Source organism: Miscanthus floridulus, chromosome 4, assembly GCF_019320115.1.
Source record: "Miscanthus floridulus cultivar M001 chromosome 4, ASM1932011v1, whole genome shotgun sequence".
In the NCBI taxonomy this organism is placed as follows: domain Eukaryota; kingdom Viridiplantae; phylum Streptophyta; class Magnoliopsida; order Poales; family Poaceae; genus Miscanthus; species Miscanthus floridulus.
Window position 1 is genome coordinate 15,961,817 of NC_089583.1, and position 17,205 is coordinate 15,979,021.

The 17,205-nt window shown below is 46.9% G+C and overlaps 1 pseudogene; it reads left to right on the forward strand.

Moving 5' to 3' along the window:
• The first annotated feature begins 13,081 nt into the window (after nt 1–13,081).
• On the forward strand, nt 13,082–16,682 carry LOC136548116 (uncharacterized; annotated as a pseudogene).
• The last annotated feature ends 523 nt before the right edge of the window (nt 16,683–17,205 follow it).

The window sequence follows — 17,205 nt, forward strand, 5'->3', positions numbered from 1 at the left end:
TGGCTAAACAGTAGGTGACCGACTGTTTACAGTTTAGCGTTTAGGAAAACACTGCAAAAAAATTAGTTACTTAGGCCAAATTGTGACTTTGTAATAAATGGACAAATTTTAATTTCTGCTATGGTTGAACAATCTTTTGGTTATTCATCCTTTTTTATAAAAAGGTTAATGTGTTCTTACCCTTTCCGTGGTTAAGGTTGTAAAGCTTGGGATGCGAGCAAATCAACTCTGATCATGCTAGTGAGCAAAAATGGCGTAGCCGTTGGGGCCTAGGTTTCTTGCAATCTGACTAGTTTTACTTAGGGTTTGTTTCTGTGGCCCTTACTTTGAGATCTTAACATAAGAGAGGGTCGAGCATAGAGAATGTCTCTGAGTAGATATACTCTTATCAGCCCCCGAGTGATGCCCGACCCCCTGCCATTGCTGGGGTCGGGTGTCACTAAAGATAGAGGGAACAATAGCGAAACCAATAAGAGAAAATGTTTCCATATTTCAGAAATATCATTCTTAAGCATATGCATAAGCTAGGGGTAAAAGCGACGTAGCTGGTCGATGTTCCATGCGTTGGCGAAGACCTTGCCATCGATGGTCTTGAGCTTGTAGGTGCCTAGTAGGAGCACCTCTACGACGGCGTATGGTCCCTCCCATGGCGGGGAGAGCTTGTGATAGTTTTTGTTGCTTTCGACGAGGCAAGTGCCAGGTCTCCGACGTTGAAGGCCCAACCCTACACCCAATGGCTATGGTACCAGCGCAGCTCCTGCTGGTACTTGGCTGAGCGGAGGAGGGCAACATCATGCGCCTCATCAAGCTGATCCATGGCGTCCTCAAGGGACACCTTGGCTCCCCACTCATTGTATGCCCTAACCCTCGGTGTCCCATGGTTGAGGTCAGTTGGGAGGATAGCCTAGGAACCATAGACCATGAAGAAGGGTGTGTAGTTGGTGGCCCGGCTAGGGTCGTCCTCAAGCTCTAGAGCACCACGGGGAGCTATGCGACCCAACGCCTACCAACTTTGTTCAACCGGTTGAAAATCCTAGGCTTGAGACCTTGTAGGACCATGTCATACACGCGCTCGACCTGCCCGTTCGTGCGGGGGTGTGCCACGGTGGCCAAATCAACGTGGATGTGGTACTCTTCGTAGAATCGGAGGAACTTCTTCCCGGTGAACTATGTGCCGTTGTCCATGATAATGGAGTTTGGGACTCCAAAGCAATGAACGATGTCGAGGAAGAATAACACAGCCTATTTGGACTTGATCATGAAGATCACCCGAGCCTCTATCCACTTTATAAACTTGTCTATGGCAACAAGCAAGTGCATGTAGCCCTCGGGCGCTCTTTTGAGAGGTCCGACCATATCGAGCTCCCAGACCATGAACGACCACGTGATGCGGATCATTTGGAGTGCTTGGGCCAGCAGGTGGGTCTACCGAGCATAGTATTAACACCCTTCATAGGTGCACACAATCTGCTCAGAGTCGGCCACCGCTTTCGGCCAGTAGAAGCCATGTCAGAATGCGTTTTCGACCAGGGTTCTGGGTGCGGCATGATGTCCACAGACCCCACCGTGAATGTCCCTCAGTAGTTGCCTCCCTTGTTCGATGGGAATACAACACTAAAGGATCCTAGTGTGGCTTCGCTTGTGGAGCTCCTCCTCGACAATGACAAAAGACTTGGCTCGACGTGCGATCTGCTGGGCCTCCATCTTGTCCATCAGGAGCACTTCGCGGAGAAGCCAATCGAGGTATGGGGTCCTCTAGTCAGCTAGAGGGTTAGGCTCTACCACTAGACCTTCATCAAGCTCCATGACTTTGTGGTCGGAGGGGGCGGGCGGTTAGTCAGCCCCCGAGCCTAGGGCGAGCAACTTATCCTCGGTCTATCCCCTGTCCTCATAGCGGACCAAAGGCTTGTGTTGATTGCTGGCGAAGACGCCTGTCGGCACCGGCTCTCGGCTGGATGCCATCTTCGCTAGTGTGTCGACCGCCTCATTGAGCCACCTCGGGATATGATTGAGTTCGAGACCATCGAACTTGTCCTCTAGCTGGCGTACTTCTCAGCAGTAAGCAACTATCTTGGTGCCATGGCAGCTTGACTCCTTCATGATCTAACCGATGACCAGCTATGAGTTGTCTCAAACATCAAGCCGTCGGATGTCCAACTCAATGGCAATGCGTAGGCCGTTGATGAGCTCATCGTATTTGGCCACATTATTGGAGGTGGGGAAATGGAGGCAGACCACGTACTTTTTGTGTATCCCGAGGGATGAAACAAAGACCAGCCCCACGCCAGCTTCTCTCTTCATCAACGACGGCTGCTGGCGACATCTGGACCTTGGTCCATTCCTCAACAAAATCAGCGAGTGCTTGGGACCTAATCATTGTCCGAGGGGCATACGGAATGCTCTAACCCATCATCTCGAGTGTGTACTTGGCGATTCTCCTTATGGTGTCCCGGTTTTGGACGACCTCGCTGAGAGGGAAGGACGTCACGACCATGACCGGGTGTGACTTGAAGTAGTGAGGCGGCTTTCTCTTGGCGATCAGGACGGCATACAAGAGCTTCTGGATTTGTGGGTAGCAAGTCTTAGAGTCGAACAAAACCTCACTAACGAAGTACATGGGGCGCTACACTTTGAGGTCGTGTCGCTCTTCCTCCCGCTCTACCACTAGGGCGACGCTGACCACTTGTGTGGTGGCCGCGATGTAGAGCAGGAGCGGTTCTCCATCGGTTAGGGGGACCAGGATCGGGGCTTTCATCAGAATTTCCTTGATTTTGTCGAGTGTCTCTTGAGCCTCGGGAGTCCATGCAAACCAATCGGTCTTCTTTAGAAGTCGGTACAGCGGGAGGCCTCGTTCGCCGAGGTGTGAAATGAAATGACTAAGTGCGGCGAGGCACCCCATGACTTGCTGCACTCCTTTTAGATTCTGGATTGGACCCATCCTCATGATGGCCGAGATCTTCTCCGGGTTGGCTTTGATGCCGCGCTCGGAGACGATGAACCCAAGTAGCATGCCCCTCGGGACCCCGAAAATGCTTTTTTAGGGTTGAGTTTGTTGTCGTTTGCTCCTAGTTTTGTGAAGGTCCACTCTAGGTCATCTACGAGTTGGTCGGTCTATTTGGACTTGACCACAATGTCGTCTATGTAGGCCTCAGTGGTTCGCCCGATGAAGTCTCTGAAACACTTAAGCTTACATTGCTGGTATGTAGCTCCTATGTTTTTAGACCAAAAGGCATCATGACATAGCAGAATGACCCGAGCAGGGTGATGAAAGAAGTCATGAGCTGGTCGGACTCTTTCATGGTGATCTGATGGTACCCGGAGTACGCATCAAGGAAGTAGAGGGTTTCCCACTCCGAGGTCGAGTCGACTACTTGATCTATACGTCGAAAAAAGAAACAGATCCTTTGGACATGCCTTATTGAGACTCGTGTAGTCAACACACATTCTCCATTTCCCATTCTTTTTTTGTACAAGGATAGGATTGGCTAACCACTCAGGATGATACACTTCCTTGATGAATCCGACTGCCAAAAGCTTTGTAATCTCTTCGCCGATGGCCCTGCGCTTCTCCTCATCGAAGCGACGCAAGCGTTGCTTCACTGGTTGGAGCCTGGCCTGATCTTCAAGGCGTGCTCGGTGACTTTCCTCAGGATGCCCGGTATGTCAGAGGGTTTCCACACGAAGATATCTCTGTTGGCACGGAGGAAGTCGATGAGTGCGCATTCCTATTTGGAAGAAAGCGTGGTGCCAATGCGCACCACTTTATCCTCCAGGCTACCAGGGTCTATGAGGACATCCTTGACACCCTCTATGGGCTCAAAGGGTTCGACTGATCACTTGGAGTCGGGTGTCTCCTCGGCAGTCCCTTCCTTGATGACTGTGAGCTCCTCGGAGGCGATGATTGCCGAGGCATGCTCGCAACACTCAACCTCACACTCGTAAGCACGCTAGAAGGTGGTGCCGATAGTGATGACCCTAGGTGGGCCCGACATCTTGAGCTTTAGGTAAGTGTAGTTTGGGATGGCCATGGACTTTGCATAGCATGGTCGTCCTAGGATGGCATGGTCGGTCCCGTGGAATTCAACCACCTCAAAGGTGAGGGTCTCCATCCTGTAGTTGGTCGGATCCCTGAAGGTGACAGGTAGGTCAATCTGCCCAAGCGGTATGGCTTGCTTCCCCAGCACAATGCCATGGAAAGGTGCCCCGGTTGGTCGAACACGCAACCGATCGATGCCCATGGCATCGAGTGTCTCATCTTACATGATGTTGAGGCCACTGCCTCTATCTATCAGCACCTTGGTGAGGCACTTCATGCCGATGATTGGGTCGACCATAAGTGGATACCTCCCTAGCTGCGGGATGCTATCTGGGTGGTCGGATTGGCCGAAGGTGATCATGGACTCCAACCACCGGAGGAAAGACGATGTTGTCGGTTCAGCCATGTAGACCTCGCAACGTGCGATCTTCTAGCAGTGCTTGGAGTCATACGCCGCTATCCCACCAAAGATCATGAGGCAGCCATTTAGGGTCAAAAAGCTGCCATCCTTCCCCTTAGCATCGTCTGTCGTAGGCTCAGGCTTCTTTCTCTAGTTCCCCTTGTTGGAGCCATTGGACAGGAACCGCTTCATGAGGGTGCAGTCCTTGTATAGATGCTTAACGGAGAAGGCGTGGTTCAGGCATAGCCCCTCGAGAAGCTTCTCGAAGTGGTCGGGAGCATTCTCTATGGGCGCCCAGCCACCTTTCTGCTCAGCAGCGGCCACGAGCGAGCCCCCGTGATGCTGCTTGTTCTTCTTCTTGTTTAGACGGTTAGAGGGGCCCTCATCGGCGTCCTCGTCCCTCCTTGCTTTGCCTTTAGAGCGATCAAAATTCACTCCGACCGCCTCCTCGCTCGAGGCATGGCTAGTCGCAATGTCGAGGAGCTCCTTCATGGTCCGAGGACCCATACGTCCCAGCTTGTGGACCAGGGACTCACATGTGGTCCTAGACAGGAAGGCTTCGATGACGTCGGCGTCGGCGACATCAGCCAACTGATTGCATTGCCTGGAGAAGCATCGGATGTACTCACGGAGAGTCTCTCCGAACTTCTGTCAATGATTTTTCAGATCCTAGGGGTTCCCAAGGCGCATGTAGGTAGGTGCCCTAGAAGTTTTCCACAAAGATCTCCTTCAGGTCCGTCCAACTTTGAATCCAGTTGGGCGGAAGGTGCTCCGGCCATGTTCGCACTGAATCGGCTAGGAACAAGGGGAGGTTGTGGATAATGAAGTAATCACTATCCGCGTCGCTGGCTTGACAAGCAAGCCGATAGTCCTCGAGCCACAAGCCGGGCTTCGTCTCCCCGGAGTGCTTCGGGACGTTGGTTGGCGGTCGATACCGCGGCAGGAAAGCCACGTTGAGAATGTGCCTGCCAAAAACCTAGGGCCTCGGTAGGTCGAGGCTCGGGCTCTAGTCTTTGCTGCTATCATAGCGTCCACCACGACAAGGATGGTAGCCATGGCCGGACTCCTCTCTCTTGTCATCCCGTCAACGCTTGCGGGCATCTAGGGTGTTGTGTGCGTCATGGTTGGGACTGAGACGCTCATGCACCAGGACCATGGCAAGTCCCCCGCCGTCGCGTGGCGCCTGGTGGATGGACATGTCCTGGCCATGTCGCCCTGAAGACATACGCTGACTAGCATCGAGCTCGCGTCACCGAGACAACGAGCTTTCCACATGTTGCACCGCTGCTCTCTCGAGCAGTGTGCGGATCTCGCAGTGGGCCCGATGGCCTTCGGGTGTCGCAGGCTCTGGAAGCCTTTGGAGTATGGCTGCAGCAGCAGCTATGTTCTGACTTACCCGGGCGAAGTGTGGGAGGCCTCTGTTGTCCTCTACGATCCTCCGATTTACATCACGGGTGATGGCGCGAGCGTGGCCACCGTCCCTGCGGCGCTCGATCTCACGTTCGAGCTCCACGCGCTCCTACTCCAGCTGAAGGCGCGCATCTTTGAGCTCCTGATGCTGCGCCCTTAGCTGTTCCACCTTGTCGACACATAATTTTTGTCCCATGCCGAGGACACACGCAGCAAGCCGGAAGAGTCCGCTCGATAGAGTAGATCCGCCTAGCTTCAACGCAGGGGTGGTCAATCCTGCACGATCCTCCCGAGACGTGCCAGTCAATTTGACCCTGCAATTGACAAGGAGAGAAAGTTCATCAGTAATTAAGGGTGAAACTTGCCGGTATTGCTAGACAATCCCAAATGTGTGGCTATGAGAGCCGATATGAAAGGAGATCAACTAAATAGTCAATTCTAGTATATTCATGAGAATAAATCAATTAGAGCTCATGGGATTGTGTAAGAAGAACCGGTTACCATTTAGGATAAATATCATTAATTGAACAGATATTAATCAATGGCAATAAGATGTCAACAATGATCGGTTTGTGCTGAGCCAATGATTATAATTAACCGAACCCCTTTTTATATAAAGAAACAATTCAACACCACTTAACCGTTTAATAAAGATAAATCTAATGAACATGTTAGATCTCATCTATCATCATGACCAGTGGGGCATGAGGCAAAATCATACAGGCCGTAGAAATAACAATAGAATCAATGACCCTAACTCATTACTAATATTAGTGGGGCATGAGGCAGAATTATGCAGGCCGTAATACAATAATAAGATCATGGGGCTAACATATCTTTCAACATATCTTTACTTCAATGGTCTCGTGATGTGAACTGTTCGTGTAAGCACTCAATATCAGCTAAAACAGCCGATTCAGGCATAACGCATAGTTAAAGTCATGCCTTACCAGAAATAGATCTACTAAATAACGATCCCACTCCACGGTGCTAACAGTGGGGTGTGAGGCAGAATCACACAGGCCATGATAATGGGCCGTGGAACGGTTCTCGCTAGCCAATAGATCTACTCAAGACACAACATGCCTTAACTGCATGTTATGCATGATTAAGATTGATGTAAAACAGCCGATAAAACATAACTCATCGTTTAAGGTGTAGATTCGATCAGTTTTAGGTTGGCAAATGATGGGTCAAATAAGATATAAGGCCGATCTAAATCAATCTCAATCGGGCAGAGTGATATTGCTGTAATTAGATAAACAATGAAAGCAATAAGCAATATCGGTAACTTAATGAATCTACCAAAGACTGCCAATTCTAAGGTAGAGCCGATAACTTGACCTCGATCTAATTCAAGCAGTGGGGTGTGAGGCAGAATCACACATGACCATACTCGAATTAAACAAGAGTCGATAACTAGCTTATACCAGAGCCGTAGTGGGGGTCGACCAGATCGATGCAGCCATACGAACAAGGTATAAATCATGACGGTACTTACAGACAAGCAGTGGAGGTCGACCGGATCGATGTAGTCCGTACTCGCTGAAGAACTCGCTGAGATCTACTCTACTCCTACTCCTAAGGGGTGGCCGGAGCCGAAAAAGTAATTGAACTTATATTTGGATTGATTGATTCCCTTTATAATAGCCGGGGTCTGATATTTATACCCAGAGTCTAAACCTGAATCCTACTCGAGCACGATTCGTTACAATCCTTGACATAAATGAAAATATTCCCTAATTTAAGATAACTTGGACTCTAATCTTTCCCCTTTTGTATAGTCTGATATGTCGTTTCCTGGCGCCAACCATAGTTCATCATCGCTATCCGTCGACGTCATCCCAAGAGACCCGATTACAGAATCGTGGCTGACATCGATCTTCTTTGATTGGCACAATCTTGGAAGCCTGCGAGTTCCCGTGTTCTTTCTCTCAAATTTTGGTGTAAACACACCTACATGCGGGGAAGGGCCCCGGCATCTTCTTCGATTTCATCGTCGAACGGTGGGGTGGCCCCTCCCTCATGGACGCTTTCGACGCATCCTTCGAAGTTGCAACGTCTTCAATCTTCTTTATGCGGGTACCGCTGGCCCTGTAGATGACAACGGGGATGGCTCCTCGTCGTGGCCCTAGCGCCGTACACGGGCATCGTCAACCGATCGTGGCGCTCCATCCCGACCCAGCGGACGGTATGGCTCGCTGACGCATCCGCTGGATGCTGTATGGGGAGTAGGTAGCATAGCATCGGCACGCGCGATGCTGTTGGCGACATGCGTCCTCAGACGTGGCCTGTCGTGGCCGTGAGTCACGTCAAGACGTGTCTGCTCCCCTTCTGGCGTCAGAAGTTTGACCCCGGACTCGTACTTTTAGACCCGTAGTGGCTGGGGACGGTATGGACCTCTATCGGACGTGGAGGAGCCCGCGCCCTCGAGGTTGGGCGAGACGGAGCCCACGCTCTCGGGGTCGGACGTGACGGGGCTCTCACCCGAAGGATCAAGATGATGGGGCTCCCGCGCTCTTGGGATCGGGCGAGACGGAGCCCGCGCCCTTAGGGTCGGGTGACTCCGATCCCGTATCCTTGAGGTCGGACGAGACGAAGCCCGTGCCTTTGGGGCCGGGCGAGACCAAGATACGCTCTTGACCATCCGAGGGTGTTAACGTTCACGGCCATTAGTTTCCTTTTTTCAGGTATCCCTGATACTGATACGCGACACCAGACTCAAGGACAGAAGAAAAAAAACACGGGGGGAACAAAAGAGACGAACACAAGGACCTAAACCCGAGCTCAACAGCGAGCGGACACCAAGAGACCTAAACCACGTCAGGGGCAGACACTATGCGCCCTGACGAACACTGCAGAGGACCTGCATCAGATGGGCGTCAGCGACACTGCATCCACAGCAGCCAAGACCAGCAGCACGAGCCATCTTACGAATGTCGGGATAGCGATTGCCATTTTGTTCCTGGAGAGTAAACCACGACGCTGGACATGACCCTGAACCGCCGGGGAACAAGCAGCCAGGGAATTCTGAAGCGCCTTCCGTTTGACTGCCTTATCAGTCATGTCCACATGATCGCCCGAAGGAAGCCTTAGCAGCCAGGCGGATGCTCTGCCTCCGGACAAACGCCGTAGGCGAAGCAAGGGCCACTGAGTTGCGACGACGGCGCGGCATTGGGGTTGGAATCGGCGGTGAAAGAGTCGGCAGTTTTATCTAAAACACCAGGAACTATTTTATCTCTAAAATTTAAGAAATTGTTTTTATTTTTAATTAGACATGTAAAAGAAGACTGAAAAGATCAGACACACAGTGACGAAGCTAGAAAAAAATTTAGGAGAGACTAAACAAAAGAATAGAGACTTTTTTATCTTCTCTTAATCTTAGTCTCTCTTATCTAATACATATATGCATAAAATTTTAAAAGAGAGTTTAGGGGGCTCACGTGTCCAGGGGGCTAGACCCCCAGCCCCACCGCTGGCTCGGTCACTGCAGACACATATGACGAAGACCAAACAATACGATCCTACTCTGCTGCTAACAATCACAATTGTTCGATTGTACACTAGTACGAAGCAAAGACGCTGAACTTGCCTATCATTCAGCAAGCGCCGGTCACTTCCACCTTCCAGAGCGCCACGCGAGACGCTTCCGTACCTCGCGCCACTGAGGCCTCCTTTGGCAGACCCAATCCACGGGGTTTCCCCACGTTTTCCCCGGGCCAGGCCCCCGCGAGGATTTCGGCCACGGGGAGAAGCCCCCTTGCATTTGGAAGCCTGTCACCTGGGAGAGGGCGACCCGAGCCCCGTACTTTCCACGGGGTGGCTCGTCCCGCACCCAGGGGTCCGGACGGCTCTTCCCCGACCCGAGCGAGGGCGACGAAGAGGAAGCACCGCCGCCGCCGTCGTCCTGCCACCGAGCTCACCCCCCATCGCCGCCACCACCACCGAGCTCGCCGCGCCCCCCCCCCCCAACCCCCCCCCCCCCCCCCCCCCCCCCCCGCCCCCGCCGCGGCCGAGCTCGCCCCCGCCGGCTTCTTCCTTATCTCCGTCGCCGGCCTCGCGACTGCCACCACCACCGTCCGAGCTTAAAGATCTACTCCAGGTTAGCTCCAAGAACCCGTCCAAGTTCCTCACCTAGATCTAATTCGAATTGAAGTGTGCACGATGGATGCACTAGCCAGATCCAAAGCGCAATACCATTTAAATTGCATACTATTTCTGGATCATCGTTTCTACGTGCAATCTGCAGTTAATAACGAGTAAACGAGGCTAGGCTAGCTAGACTCAAAGTGGAGCTGGATCTAGATCTGTTCAATTATCCTAGAAAAATCAAGGATCTACCATTTTTTGCTATAATGTACTGGTTGACCAGTGAATGAATGTTGTTCTATTTATTGCTGTAATACCAACCGATTTACCTATAGTTAAAATTAGATATTTGCTTGTCATCTTAGTTTGCTTCATCTACAATTCTCAGTTGACATATTGTTTTCAGGGTGAAGACAAGAAGTGATCCAGCAAGTTCCACTTCCTTGCTTAGCAGCTTAGGTACTTTTGTTTGTCTCTGTTACTGATTCCTCTCCCTTGTTCATTTGAGTTGTGATTCCATGAATTTGCTGCTTTGATTATATGTTTCAATTTTGGTAATATTTGGACGACATCTGTTAATATTTGTCAACAAAGCAGAGGATTTGGTAATATTTTGATGACATCTGTGAATTATGGTTAAAAGAAAAACATTGGCAAAGACCTGCTGCTAGTTGCTAGAAGGCATAATGCACTCATACACCAGTCTTATGTCTGCCTGCATTATACAGAACAAAAAAGAAGCCTGCATCATATAGAACAAAAAGAATAATGAGACCCGTCCAGGACATACTAATCTTTTGCAGTGTGTCACATACTCACATAGTCACATGTCTCAGTAATTAGTACTTTGTTATGTCTTCTGCAACTTTGAATAAGCTTTTATTGAAATTATATTAACGTCTACAAGTTGGAATGAATGAAATATCATAAATGCTTCTGTGTTTTAATAGAACTCAAGCGGTTCATATTTTCTGGGTCAACAAATAAAACATTTTTAAAGTTATATAATTTTGTTTATTTTCTGTAAACCTGGTCAAATTTGTGCTAGATAACCGCACCATTCCTGATTTGTGGTATAGCACACATGATGTATCAAAAATGTCTAGAACTCATTCTAAGAAAAAAATGGTTTCTCATCATAAGGACTTAAAAACAAGGTTGTTGTAGGTTTTATTGTTAATTGGTCTATTCTTCATATGACGACAAATCCTATGAGTATGCTCATTCCAGTACCAGCCCACATTGTTAGACTATATATCACAACTAAGGATAGATAGATTTAGTTAGGATTAAGACCCCGTTTATCTACTTGACCCCAAATCCTATGAATATGCCAAGTCAATGCAAATAATATATCAACCCTCCTGTTCCTGTCCCATCTACTTTGATTGCATCTATGTTTCTCAACGGACCTAACTACATTGATCTTGGCATCACCCCCTCCCATGATGATTGCCTCGATGCATCTTCGTCATCACCATGGCACCTCTTTTGTGCTTGTTGCTTCATGTGCAACTGTCTCGACATTGACAACCTAACCATGACTATCCCAATCACAACATCTATGAGTGCATTATGCCCCATTTAATTAACTAGAGTAAGATCAGCCTAGATCCTGAACCTTAGGAGTTGACTGAGTAATAGGTTCTTGCAAATCTCTTCTTTTATGTATTGCAGTTCATAGAACTCTTCTTTTATGTTTGGCACATAAGTTATAATTCTTGTTTTTAGTTATATTATATCCTATTTAATAATATTATCCCTATATAATAGATAATGGGTTCTTGGGAGGAGGATGTTAGGCAGTTCATGTTAGATGAGGAAGAATTGGACGATGAACTTTTCTTTGTTATTGTCCCTGCTGTCATGTCATGTCTCTATGATGAAAAGATGCCAGAACACATGTCATCTCTTCCTGGTGCCACAAAGGTCAAACAAATCCTAGAAGGCCACGAAAATTGGTGCAAGTTAGAGTTTAGAATGGAGGTTGAGATCTTTAGAGCTATAGCTAATCTTCTCAGAGCAGAAAACTTATTACGCGATGCACGTGGTGTTAAGATTGAGGAGCAATTAGGAATGTTTTTGTTCATGCTCTCCCATAATGCTAGCATTGAAACGCTGAAGAAAGCATTCCAACACAGCGGTGAGACAATTCATAGGAAAGTCAATGAGGTCTTCGATATAATTCCAACATTGACTCATAGATTCATCAAGCTTCCAAATCCAAACCAAACACATGCCAAGATTTTATCAAACCCTCAGTTCATGTCGTTCTTCCAGGTTAGTCATATATGTTGCTTGCCCTTGTATCATTCTAAACACACTATTCCAACAATCTTAGGTTCCTTTTTACATGCAGAACTGCATTGGCGCCATTGATGGGACACATACCCCTATTACTATCAATGAAGATAAGGCCCCTCCTTTTAGAAACAGAAAAGGGACATTGTCCCAGAATGTTATGTTCGCTTGTGACTTTGATCTCAAATTCACTTTCATCTCTTGTGGGTGGGAAGGATCTGCATCTGATGCAGGAGTCCTACGTTCTGCTCTTACGAAGGGTTTTCATGTACCGCCAGGGAAATTCTACCTTGTAGATGGCGGGTATGCTAACACTCCATCATTCATAGCACCGTACCGAGGAGTTAGGTACCACCTTGGTGAGTTTAGAAGGCGTGGATCATCGCAGAGAAATGAGTATGCAAACTACAGGGAGTTGTTTAATCATCGGCATGCACAACTTCGGAATCATATTGAAAGGGCATTTGGGGTGTTGAAAAATGGTTTCCAATTCTGAAAGTGGGAACACACTATCCAATTGAAATTCAGATCAAGATTCCTGCAGCAGCAGCGGTATTTCACAATATAATTAGAGCGCACAATGGGCAAGATAATTGGCTAGATCACCAACCACAATATATCAATCCAACCACTTTTGTTGATATGCCGAAGGGGGATAACAGTTATCCAAGCGAGATAGAATCGAGTGATGGTAACACATTACGAGATCAAATCACGCAAGCGATGTGGGCTGCCTATAATAATTAGATGGTAATTTGGAGCATTGTTCATCATTTTCAGCATTTTACCTTACATTTATATTTCTATAATTTTAGCTTATATTTATCTTTCACCATTTTTCAGCAATGTCAATGTCCCAGGGTACAAGGGCTGCATGGACCTACACGTTTGAGAAAGGGCTGGTGGATGTAATGAAAGAGCATGTCAATATCCCAATGTATAGGGCACAAAATGGCTGGACAGCAGATGGTTGGAGAAATATTGCTAAACGGTTCAATGAAACCTTCCCTTTAGCTCATTTTTCAAAACAACAAATGCAAGAGAAGGAGAAGGAGTTGAAAGGAAACTATAGGATAGTTAGAGATGCCAGAAAAGAGAGTGGTGTTGGTTGGAATGAGACATTAAGCATGATAATTGCCGAACCAAAGAAATGGGAAGACCTAATTGAGGTTAGTCACTTTCTATCAATTATATAGTACTGTGTTTTCACTATTTTAAGAGGCTAACCAAAATGTTGCTTTGTTGCATTTAATAGAAGTATCCCAAAGTCAGTAAGTTCCAAAAGAAGCCACTTCCTCTTTATGAACACCTGGCATCATTGTATGCAGGTAATTTTCCTTTGTTTGCTCATGAATACAGTTTTTGTGGTGCTGTATTCATGAGCTAGCTGTATTCACTTGCATGTCTTCTGCTACCTGTTGTACGTTTACATTGCAATCTAGTGTGCACATACATCCTGCACTGATGTTGGCGATCATTGTGTGAAAGTGAAACCATGCCAATTTGAAGCCGGGATGGTTTAGATGTATTGTTTTAGCTGGTATTTTTGGATTGCTCAGAATCTAGCAAACTTCCTGATACTTAACATGACTTTTTTGTTGAAGACTACTTATCCTAACATAATAGCCTCCCACATTAAGTTTTTGTTGTGCTGGACACTACTTAGCCTATAGCGTAAGGCTTCTCAGTGACATTTGCTCAAACTTCAATCTTCATATTACCATAATCCAAATTCCATTGGGTTCCTTTTATCATGGTAGATAACAGAGAAGCAGTAAAGATTCATAGTCATTCTGTTCTATTCTAAATTCTAATGTATGCTACTCTAATTGAGAACCTGTTAGGTCATTTTTGGCTTATATCAGGGGGATGGGGATCTATTGGGCCTAATTTTTGAATTCTTGTATCTCAGAATCTACAAAAGCAGATTATTTTTTTGTAATGTTCCAGTTCAATGACTAATATATGTTGAGGTTACGCTGAACCTAGTTGGCTGATCTTTTGTATAATTTCGAAACCAATGTTGTGCTTGATCGACGTTCAACATAGTCATATTTAGAATCCATCACTGATCTAGGCAAGCCACAAGACTTGGGCATCAGTTGTTTTAGCTTCATAGCAGCAAGCTAGAAGGTTATCTTGGTATTTCCCCTAAAATTTTTCTTCAGCTGCTATATTTTGGCTGGAATGCAGCTTATGCAGGTAGAGGTGTACTTGGGCGACAGAAGCCCTTAATGGCTTATCATCACGATGTTGGCATTAGCATAATTTGGTTATCCCATATTGTAGACCAAATATATTTGGGATCTAGATTGGACCAAATATATTTTGTGATCTAGATTTAAGTCTAATCTTTATTTAGTTTAAAGAGAAACGAGAAGCTTGTGTTGGTGGACTGGTTCAGTGATACCATAATTTAACAACAGCTAAGCATTTGTGTTTAAAATAATTGGATCCCATCTATAATGATAATCTGCATCAAGCTACTGGTTTCAATTGGATCAACAGCTAACATATCATTATGAAATCAGTGAAACCAAAGTCTTACTACTGCACCTGTAATTGACCCCCATCAGTCTTTAGAATCCTAACGCCTATAGGTAATTTTCCTTTGTTTGCTCATGAATACAGTTTTTGTGGTGCTGTATTCATGAGCTAGCTGTATCGTAAATCTGAATTGATAAACATGTGCCTATGGTGTTGAATAACTTTGAATAATACTTAAGAGTGCATCTGTGATGTGTATTGATAGGAAGTATAGCCACTTGAGATTTGAATTTTACATCAACCGAGCCACCTAACATGACAGCACAACCTCCAATTGAAAGAAGTCACTCTGAGCAAAGTACACAGAACACGGCTGCTGGCTCTGATTCTGTTGGCATCAATTTTGGTACAAATCCTTTTTCTCAAATTGAGGGCCTAGAAGTGCAATCTGCACCTATAGATGGCAACGGTGCCCCGATCCCCGATTCCCCGCGGGGAATTCCTCTATTAGGGGACGGGGATGGGATCAATTAACCCCCCACGGGGATTTAAATGGTAGAAAAATCTTCCTCCGTCGGGTCTAACGGGGCCGGGTCTGGTAGACGGTCCCCCGTCCCCGTTTCCCCGCGTCCCCGTTTCTCAAAGCTTATACAGCCTATTTACTCAACCCGGCCCAACAAAGCCCAAGTCGAACGCAGCAGAAAACTGCCCCCCAGTCCTCATCCTCTCCCTGTCTCGCCCGCCACCGCCACATTGCTTAGCTGCTTGCCGCCCTCACCACACCCCGCGCACTACTGTAGTCCACAAGGTGACCCCATGGGAGCACCCACGCGACCCTCCAACAGCGGCGGCGCATCCGCGTCTGGCTCCCCATCGGCAGCAGAGGAGCATCACGTGTGGCTCCCTAACGGCAGCAACGTGCGGCAACCTACAAGCAACAATGCGTGCAGCGCAGGTCCCCTAGGCCAGCGGTGGTTTCTTGAAGCAGGTAGGCACTGGAGCTTCAGATCTAGACTTGCTTGTCACCAACGCCATGGATTTTTCCTTCACGTCACTTCTCAAGATCTTCTATGACTACACAATAGATTGAGCCATTCATGCTCATTAATGTGCTGCTTCTTGCTATTTAGCAATTTCGAGATTGTGATCCGTGTTGTACTCTAATGTTGTATTGATGACCTTATGTAAAGGGTGATGAATTGACCGATGGTGAATGGCAAGCTTATGCGGGAACGGGGATCCCGACGAGGAATTTTCCACACGCGGGGACGGGGATGGGGGAGAAAGTGTCCCCGTGAGTTTTGACGGGGACGGGGACGGGGATTTTTTCTCCCCACGGGGACGGGGATGGAGAGGCATTCCCCGACGGGGAATTCCCCGTTGCCATCTTTATTTGCACCACCCTATCTCAATCTAGAGGAGGGAGCAAGTGCTAGTGGAAAAAAACGCAAGCAAAGTCAAATGCCAGCTAAACTCGGCGAATTCATAGACTTGAGAAAGATCCAGATGGAGAAAAATCAGGAAAAACTAGATGAGAAGACGAAAAAAGAAGATGACTATTTTGTAGAAAAGTGCATTACTATTGTGGATAGCATAGAAGACCTAACTATTGAGCAGAAGGCAGATGCTAATGAGCTCTTTCAATCTGAGATGAATCGACAGATATTTATGATGACTAAAAATCTAGCTGTTTGACTAGTTTGGCTAAAGAAAAAAATTTCACAGGTATGTTTGCTTGTCTTAGTTTTCTCCTCTTCTTCTAGCATCAAAGACTGTTGTAATATTCATCTGATGTCGTGGATATTTATGATGACTTGAATGTTTATCTGAATGGATGCCTCTAATTTGATCATTGGAGACTGTTGTAGTGTTCTTCTACTGTAGTGTTAGAACATGTGTGAATGTTTATCTGCTGAATGAATGAATGTTTATCTACTGTAGTGTTCATCTGCTGAATGACCTACTGAACCTGTATGAATGTATATCTGAATGTGACCTGTTGTAGTGTTAGAACATGACCTGGAGTGTTAGAGAGTATGGCAAGAGTATATGGAAATGCAGTGGTAAATAAATTCAGAGTTTAGATAAGTTGCACTATGTGAAAAAGAAATCCCAAGTACTTCTTTTCGTCAGTCGTCCTGCTTTGTTTGGTTTTTTTCTCTGTTCATCTCATTGCTAAGTTACTAATTCCACTAATTCCACTAATGTTACATGTTTTTTTTTTTGCTGCAGAATTAGACCTGAAATGTCTACCTCCCTCGTCTTGTGTGTTCATCTCTTTGCTGCTAGCACTGGACACAAAGGAGTAGAGGGTAGCTAGCTAAGATTGAAGTTTTAATTTGTGTTCGTGTTCCATGATGGATAGAACTGTATTATTTCGACTTTGGAGCTGTACTTTGACAATAGGTGCAGATTAAAGCTTCTTTGAGAACTATCTTGCTTTGTGCTAAATTACCTATGCAATTATGCTGTAATTTTGGAG